This window comes from Scyliorhinus canicula, chromosome 13 (assembly GCF_902713615.1).
Source record: "Scyliorhinus canicula chromosome 13, sScyCan1.1, whole genome shotgun sequence".
NCBI classification, from domain to species: Eukaryota; Metazoa; Chordata; class Chondrichthyes; order Carcharhiniformes; family Scyliorhinidae; genus Scyliorhinus; species Scyliorhinus canicula.
The window spans coordinates 29526310-29535842 of NC_052158.1; positions in this window are offsets into that span (position 1 = coordinate 29526310).

Below are 9533 nucleotides of genomic sequence, written 5' to 3' on the forward strand. Positions count from 1 at the left end.
GACAGACAGCCATTTTATCTCTCCTCACCTGGGTTTACAACAATTTGGGGGATGTGCGGGACGGGGGGAAAGGGGGGGATGGGGGGGGATGAGGTATCTCAGCTGGATAGTGAAAGATCGAGGGGTCTCGCCTGGATCAGTAACGTTTGGGAAACTCCACCTGAGGCTGGTCCTAACATCTCGCAACCCTCACCTCCAGAAGAATCTTTTCTGCCCCTTCTCTGATGCCTTCATAGATGTCCTAAAGGGAATGATTCACTCCTGTCTGCGGCTGTGAGTCTCCATATCTTTATCTTTGTCACATGTGAAGAACTAACGGTTACATTACTGAAGGTGCCGGTCTCTCGAATAAATGTCTCAGTAACATTAAAAAATTGCCACGGAGTTTATGGGTTTTTACAAATGTTCCAAGGGATTAAAGTTGCTTCGATTGCAGGGAGACACGATAGAGGTCGAATGGGAATGACAGAGAGGGGGAGAGTAGCAGACAGAGAGTTTCAGAGTGTCATTTTCCCACCTTGCACCTGACATCTATACTGTTGTGCCTGCTGCATTGTGGGAGAGGCCCAAAACATGCTTCGCACCATGCACCGAGCCGATAGCGAGTAACGCAGCCTGTGGCTTGATCTGGATCAGGCCCGATTTGGGTGTGATCGAGGGAATCATATTTAAATGATCTATTAGGCTCAACTAGATACCTGTGGCCTGTTTGAAGTCGGATTCTCCCGGCTTCCGGGAGTCACTGGCCACACAGGCAAAGCCTCACCTGGGTGTCAGTTTGTGCTGGTCTTCACAAGCGGAGACCAGACGTGAACACCAAGCTGGGGGACTCAGAGACAATTGGAGCCATCCGGTTGGTCAGGTAAAGAGCAGGGTAGTGCTGGCGCCTGGCCATCTGGTGCAGTGCCAATCTGGCGGTGCAGGTTGGTACTATCAGGGTGCTGGGGCAGTGTCCAGGTGCCAGATTGGTACTGCCAATGGGTGGGCTCTGAGGGGGTCATGCCGATGAACGAGGGGTGAAGGGTGGTGTGAAGGGTGGGGCGATGAAGAGGGGGGTTGAAAGGCGGATATGAAGAGACATCATGAAGGTTGAGGGGGTGAGGGGAGATCCTGAAGAGTAGGGGGGTTGTTGAAAAAAGGGGGAAGGCTGAAAGAGAGGGTGGTCCTAAAGATGGGAGAGGCCTCAGCAAACCCATAGCGGGGTATGCTTACCTGGGGCATGAGAGGATGATTCCATGATGCCGACAAGGATGTATGGGTGAGGGGAAGTGTCACTCTCAGGCCTGACTGGTGGTTGGGGGGGGGGGGGGGGGGGGGGGGGCAGGGAGTGGGATTCTCATGATAACATTTAGTGATGGAGAAGGTTGCCCCTCATGATTGATTGTCTGTTGTTCTGGCTGATTGTACAGTGCACCATAAGTCCCCTTACACAAATATTAGAGTCCTTTTGTTTTACAGCAGAGAGAGAAGGGCCCTTCGGCCCATCATGTCTGTGCAATCCACCATCTGCTATCTATTCGAATCCAGCACTTGGTCCGTAGCCTTGTATGCTATGGTGTTTCAAGTGTTCATCTAAATGCTTCTTAAATGTTGTGAGGGTTCCCACCTCGACCACCGTAGTACCTTCAATAACGACACAAGAGTGTGGAATGGTAAATGAAGGCTTTAATAAGCAGATAACTAGCCAGCTACAGAGATGAATGCTCACTGAGTGCTGCCGACAGGGCGTCACCTTATATACGCCTCCCTGGTGGGTGGAGCCGGAGGTGGAGTGCCCCAGGGTTCCAAACCCGGTCTTAAAGGGGCATCACCTACTTGGTGTTAAGGGTACAGTAACCATTCATCACATTCACCTTGTTTAAAAAAAACGCAGAGTCCGTCGGGGGTGAAGTGGAATCACATGTCTATTATTTTTGGCGGCCTGATCGTCCTCGTCGACCTTCTCAGCTCGGGTGGTGTTGTGGCAGATATGGACGTCTTTTGTGAGGGTACATCCGGGTGCACGGTGGTCAGAGCCTTTGTCCGGGTCGTGGGAGGGGGTCGAGGGGGCAGGGGGAATAGCTGGGGGTAGCGGTGCCGGCGCCAGTGGGGAGTGTGGAGGGGGGAGGCATCAGTGGGGGAACCAGCGGGTGCCAGATCCCGTGAGGGGTGGGGCATCAGTGGGGGAACCAGCGGGTGCCAGATCCCGGAGGAAAACCGTGTCTTGCCTTCTGTCGGTTTGTGCGACATAGGCGTATCGGGGGTTGCATGTAGCAGTTGGACCCTCTCTACCAGGGGGTCCGTCTTATGGCTCCTCGCATGCCTCCGGAGAAGAACAGGTCCCGGAGTCGTCAACCAAGGTGGAAGCGAGACCCCAGAGGTGGACTTCCTGGGGAAGACAAACAAGCGATTGAAAGGGGTCTCATTCGTGGCCGTGCAGAGGAGCGACCTAATGGAGTGTAGGACATCGGGTAGGACCTCCTGCCAGCAGGTCGTTGGGAGACTTTTCGACCGTAGGGCCAGAAGGACAGCCTTCCAAACTGTTGCGTTCTCCCTCTCCACCTGCCCCTTGCCCCGCGGTTTATAACTGGTCGTTCTGCTCGAGGCGATGCCCTTGCTGAGCAGATACTGACGCATTTCATCGCTCATGAATGGTGTACCCCGGTCGCTGTGGATATAAGCGGGGAAACCAAACAGGGTGAAGATGCTGCGCAGTGCCTTTATCACGGTGGCCGAGGTCATGTCGGGTCAGGGAACGGCGAATGGGAAGCAAGAGAACTCGTCGATGACGGTTAGGAAGTAGATATTGCGGTTGGTGGACGGGAGGGGGCCTTTGAAGTCCATGCTCAAAGAGCCGCGAGGCCTTTACAAGGCAAACCTTGTCTGGCCGGTAGAAGTGCGGTTTGCACTCCGCGCAGATCTGGCAAGCCCTGGTCATGGCCTTGACCTCCTCGGTGGAGTAAGGTAGGTTGTGGGACTTGATAAAGTGGGCGAGCTGGGTAACCCCCGAGTGACAGAGGTCATCGTGGATGGCCCGCAGACGGTCTTTCTGCGCGTTGTCGCACGTGCCGCGGGACAGGGCATCTGGGGGCTTGTTGAGCTTCCCTGGATGATACTTAATATCATACGCGTAGGTGGAGAGTTCGATCCGCCACCTCAAGATTTTATCATTTTTCGTTATGCCCCGTTGTGCGTTTTCAAACATGAAGGCTACCGACGTTGGTCGGTAACGAGGGTGAACCTCCTACCGGCTAGGTAGTGCCTCCAGTGCCGCACAGCCTCCACAATGGCTTGTGCCTCCTTTTCGACTGCAGAGTGTCGAATCTCGGAGGCAGTGAGGGTCCAGGAGAAGAATGCTACTGGCCTGCCTGCCTGGTTGAGGGTAGCAGCCAGGGCGATGTCTGGCACATCGCTCTCTACCTGGAAAAGGATGGTTTCGTCCATCGCGTGCATAGCGGCCTTGATGATGTCGGTCTTGATGCAACTGAAGGCCGACCAGGCCTCAGCTGTCAGGCAAAATGTCGTGGTCTTTATGAGCGGACGGGTTTTGTCCGCATATCTGGGGACCCACTGGACGTAATAGGAGAAAAGCCCCAAGCACCGTTTGAGGGACTTGAGGCTACAGGGGAAGGGGAGTTCCTTAAGGGGACGCATGCGGTCCGGGTCGGGACCGAGGACCCCGTTTTCCATGACTAACCGAGGATGGCTAGTCGGGTTGTGTGGGAAAACGCATTTTTCCTTGTTGTAGGTCAGATTGAGGGCCTGGGCGGTCTGGAGGAACTTTTCAAGGTTTGCGCCATGGTCCTGCTGATCATGGCCGCAGATGGTGACATTGTCCAAGTATGGATAAGTATCCCGCAGGCCGTACTGGTCCACCATTTGGTCCATCACCCTCTGGAAGACGGAGACCCCATTTGTGACGCCGAAGGGGACCCTGAGGAAGTGGAAAAGCCGGCTGGCTGCTTCGAAAGCAGTATTGGGGCGGTCTTCTGGTCGGATAGGCAGCTTGTGTTAGGCGGATTTTAGATTGACAATGGAGAATACGTGGTATTGAGCGATCCGATTGACCATCTCTGCTATGCGGGGAAGGGGGTACGCATCGAGCTGCGTGAAGCGGTTTATGGTCTCGCTGTAGTCCACGACCATCCGTTTCTTTTCCCCGGACCGTACTACCACCACTTGTGCTCTCCAGGGGCTGTTGCTAGCCTCACTGACCCCCTCTTTCGGTAAATGCTGGACCTCTGACTTGATAAAAGTCATATCTCGGGCACTACTGCCGGTTCCTGGTGGCGCCTGGCTTGCAGTCGGGGGTGAGGTTCGCGAATAGTGAGGGGGGTGCAACTTTCAGTGTTGCAAGGCTGCATACCATGAGGGGCGGGGGGGGGGGGGGGGCAAGGGTCCGCTGAACTTCAGGGTCAGGCTTCGGTGGCTGCATTGGAAATCCAGATGGAGCAGCAGGGGGGGCGCAGAGGTGAGGGAGGATATAGAGCTTGAAACGAGCGTATTCGGCACCCTGGATCACGAGATTCGCAAAACAATACCCCTTGATTTGGACCAAGTGGGACCTGGAGGTGAGAACTATGGTTTGGGAAGCGGGATAGGTGTGCAAGGAGCAACGCCTTACCATTTCTGGATGGACAAAGCTCTCCGTGCTCCCGGAGTCTAAGAGGCAGGGAGTGTCGCCCCTGTTGATCTGGACCTGCATCATGGAGTTCCTCAGGTGCTTTGGCCACGATTGGTCAAGAGTGATCGCTCCTAGTTGTGGGTAGTCCGAGTCCTCAGCCGAGTCTGATTCACAAAATGGCCGCCGCCGTCGCTCGCATGTGTCGGGTTTAGAAGATGGCACCCGGCAAGATGGCTGCCCCACGACTCACATGAGGCCGATGACGCGTCAGAAAGGGGCGTGTCCGACCGCTGCGCAGCCGCTTTGCGGGTCCTGCGGGCCTGTGAGCTTGATTTTCGGGCCTGGTGAACTTTTTGTTTCTAGGCCTTGGGCCTGGCCAGGCAGATAATTGCGAAATGCCGCTTCTTTCCGCAGTCGCTGCAGATGGTGGAGTGGGCTGGGCAGCATTGACGTGGATGCTGGCCCTGCCCACAGAAATAGCAAGGTGTGCCCCCGGTCTTGGCGGGTCGCCACGTGGCGCAGGCCCATAGCGTGGCCGAGTCTGCGGTAGTCCAAGGGGGGCTCGCAGGGTACGTGCCTAGGTTGTGGCAGGCCACTTCCAGTGAGGTGGCGAGCGTTACTGTGTCCTGAAGGTCTTTAGCTCCATTTTTCAGGATGCGCTGCCTGATATAGGTCGAATGGATGTGGACACAAAGGCGTCTCGGATGTGCAGGTTCATATGGACTTCCCCAGTCACATCCTGATGGTTGCAGTTCCTGGCGAGCGCGGTGAGCTTTTCCACGTACTCGTCCAGCGTTTCCCCTGAGCGCTGCTGGCAGGTCGAGAGCAGGTGCCATGCATGTACCTCATTTATGGGTTTAACGAAACACTTTCGCTTTCGATCGCCTCTTCGTAAGTGGTCGCCTTCTCGATCGTGGCGGAGATTGTCTGGCTCACCCGGGCGTGGAGAAGGCGCAGCTTGCGAGGCCCTTCGACAGGAGCTGCCGAGGATTCCAGGTAGGCTTCGAAGCAGCGGAGCCAGTACTTAAAAATTTATTTGACCTCCGGTGTCCCTGCTTCCAGGTTGAGCCTTTCTGGCTTGAGAACGGCATCCGTCCTAACGTTTTCTGCTTATTAAATTGTAGTACCCTCAATAACGACACAAGAGTCTGGAATGGTAAATGAAGGCTTTACTAAGCAGATAACTAGCCAGCTACAGAGATGAGTGCTCACTGAGTGCCGCCGACAGGATGTCACCTTGTATGTGGCTCCCTGGTGGGCGGAGCCAGAGGCAGAGTTCCCCAGGGATCCAAACCCGGTCTTAAAGGGGCATCACCTACATAGTGTTAAGGAACCATTCATCACAACCACCCTTTCAGGCAGTGAGTTCCAGACTCCCACCGCCCTCTGGGTGAATAGGTTTTTCCTCAGATACCCTCTAAACCTACCTTATTATTGATTCCTTGGGTAAAGGGGAAAGGTTCCTTCTAATCCACGCTATCTATGCCCCTAACAATTTTAAGCACCTCAATTAAGTCCACCCCCAGTCTTCCCTGCTCTGAGGAAAACAGCCCAACCTATATGGGTGCCACAGCGGCATGGGTGGTTAGCATTGTTGCTTCATAATGCCAGGAGCCAAGGTTGAATCTGGGTGACTGTGTGTGTGGAGTTTGCACACAGCGGAGCACCCGGAGGAACGCACACCGACACTGTGTGTGTGCAAACTCCACACACACAGTGTCGGTGTGCGTTCCTCCGGGTGCTCCGCTTTCCTCCCACAGTCTAAAGATGTGCAGGTTAGGTGCATTGGCCATGATAAATTGCCCTTAGTGTCCAAAATTGCCCTTAGTGTTAGGTGGGGTTACTGGGTCATGGGGATAGGGTGGAGGTGTTGACCTTGGGTAGGGTGCTCTTTCCAAGAGCCGGTGCAGACTCGATGGGCCGAATGGCCTCCTTCTGCACTGTAAATTCTATGTAAGAAGGGGGAAGGGACTGGAGGACCATCCCAGATGATAAGATAAGGAAACAAGTGGCTCCGTTGCTGGATGGTTCCCCAGAAAGCAGCACCCTTATTTCCCAGTTTTACTGCCGTTCCATTTTAAAGTAAATGCTTCACGCATTTTAAAGGGGGGTGGGTGGGGTGGGGGGGGTGTGGGGGTGGGGGGGGGTGTGGGGGTGGGGGGGTGGGTGTGGGGGGTGGGTGGGGTGGGGGGGGGGGTGGGTGGGGGGGTGGGGGGGGGGGGGGTCCCTGAGACAAGGAAAGGAGAAGATTTTGAGATAAATCACATCTGTGATGATTCTGAAGTGTGTGGTCTGTAATCAGAGTCTGCGATCAGAGAGTCTGCGATCAGAGTCTGCGATCAGAGAGTCTGCGATCAGAGAGTCTGCGATCAGAGCGTTTGTGATCAGAGCGTTTGTGATCAGAGTCTGTTTTCTGAGAGTCTTTGACTCCCGTTCCATGATCTGTGGAGTCTGTGACTCACATCTGTGATGTGTGATTCCAAATCTGTAGTCTGTGTGACTCTAATCTGTGTGACTATGATCTCTGATCTGGAACTCTGTGCTCTGAGACTTTGTAATCTGAGATTGTGATCTGAGAGTCTCTGATCTGTGAGTCTGTGATATGTGAGTCTCTTATTTGTGTTGTGAGATTTTGTGATCTGTGAGGCTCTGATCTCTGCATCTGGAAATCTTGATCAGTGTTCCGTGAGTCTGTTATCTGTGATCTGAGAGTTTGTGACCTGTGAACTGTGAGTCCGTAATCTGTGATCTGAGAGTGGGTAAGTCTCAGATTTGTGAGTCTGTGAATTGTCATCTGTGATCCTGTGACCTGAGATTCTGTGATCTGAGATTCTGTGATCCTGTGACCTGAGATTCTGTGATCTGTGACCTGAGATTCTGTGATCTGAGATTCTGCGATCCTGTGAACTGAGATTCTGTGATCTGAGATTCTCCGCTCCTGTGACCTGAGATTCTGTGATCTGAGATTCTGCGATCCTGTGAACTGAGATTCTGTGATCTGAGATTCTGCGATCCTGTGACCTGAGATTCTGTGATCTGAGATTCTGTGAATCTATGATCTGAGATTATCTGAGTTTGTGATCTCTGATCTCTAATTGGACTGGGACTGAACCAGATGGGAGGAGAAAGAAAATAATGTCACTTCAGGAGGAGTTGTGCAAGGCGAGTGTGCTACATTTACTTTAATCAACTACAGATCTAAATAAATACTTGGTAAAGAAATACCATATTAATTAATTAATATAAAAAGGCAATTTGATAGTTTGACAAATTTAAACAGAGTTCAGATAATTAATTACACCAAGGGGAGAAGCCTCCTAACAAGTGATAGTGACATTAAAGCTTCCTGAATTTATCCGAGTTATGTAGATAATTAATTACATTGAGGAGACAGAGATGAAAGAAGGAAGGTTGCATTGATACAGTGATTTTCATGGCCACTCTCTCAGTGCTTTACAGCCAATGAAGTGTATTCTGTCACTGTTGTAGGAAATGTAGCCGCCAATTTGCACAGCAAGATCCCACTGGCAGCAATGTGATAATCTGATTTCTGTGATGTTGATTGAGGGATAAAAATTGAGCTGGACACCAGGGGATAACTCCCCTGCCCTTCAAAAAGGCCAGAGTGCATCAGGAATGGAAAAAGGGCCTCTCAGTAAATATTCCCGGAGAACCAAGGGGTTTGTAGGCTGGTTCCAATGAACCTGAAGACAAGTACGTATTTGAAAGCTGGCAGCTAAATCGAACCTTGTAGCATCGCTTCATTGAAGCCACTTGTCTCAATTTCACACTGCTGCTCATTTTCTTTTCCACATTTTAAAAGCTTTCACGGGATGTGGGTGTCACTTCCTGGGCCAGCATTTGTTGCCCATTCCAAATTGCCCTTGAACTGAGTGGCTTGTTCAGCCATTACAGAGGGGCAGCTAAGTGCCAGCCGCATTGCTCTGTGAATCTGAGATCACATGCAGGCCAGACTGGGTAAGGACGGCAGATTTCCTTCCCTAAAGGTTTTTCAGAAAAAGGAACTCATGGTCATCGCTAGACTTTTAATTCTGGATTTTTTATTGAATTCAAATCTAGTTGCGATGGGATTAGAAACCGGGTCCCCGGAACATTACCCTGGGTCTCTGGATACTCAGCCAGTGACAATACCACAACGCCATGCCTCTCCAGTATGTTGGAGTCCAGATGTTAACAGGACGTCACCCAGCCAAATCACTTGGCTTGCTGGTGACTGATTCTTCCGTGAAAAAACAAATTCTAAATGTTTTACATGGGTTATCGCTGCATCGGAGCTAATGCCCAAAAAACAGAGGTTTGTTTTGTGCTGCCCCCTTATCAAACTAGATTCTTGGTGCTGCCCCCTTATCAAACTAGATTCCTTTTCAGCCTTGGTAGGGAACGCTGCACTTACCTCACTTCCTGTACTGACGGGCTCAGCTCATGAGGAAGAGATCAGGGTGCCAGTTTTAAATGCCGCTCTGAACTTTTTTTTCCCCCTTAAATTTAAAGTACCCAATTCATTTTTTCGAATTAAGGGACAATTTAGAGTGGCCAATTCAGCTAGCCTGCACATCTTTTGGGTTATGGGGGCGAAATCCAAACAAACATGAGGAGAATGTGCAAACTCCACACGGACAGTGACCCAGAGCCGGGATTGAACCTGGGACCTCGGCGCCATAAGACAACAGAGCTAACCACTGTGCTGCCCTCACTCTGAACTCTTAAGCCCCCCTCTCAGACTTCCCACTGCAGCCTCCGGATCACCCAGTGCCCTAACGCATCTCTTAGGGGGTCCTCGATACTCCCCTTACTGCACTTCTTAAGGGCAGGACCCCGGGTCTGATCGCTGGCATGGGCAACCTGGCACATGGACGCTGTCAACCTAGCACCCTGATAGTGCCCCTGCCAGATTGGAAGAGCCACGCAG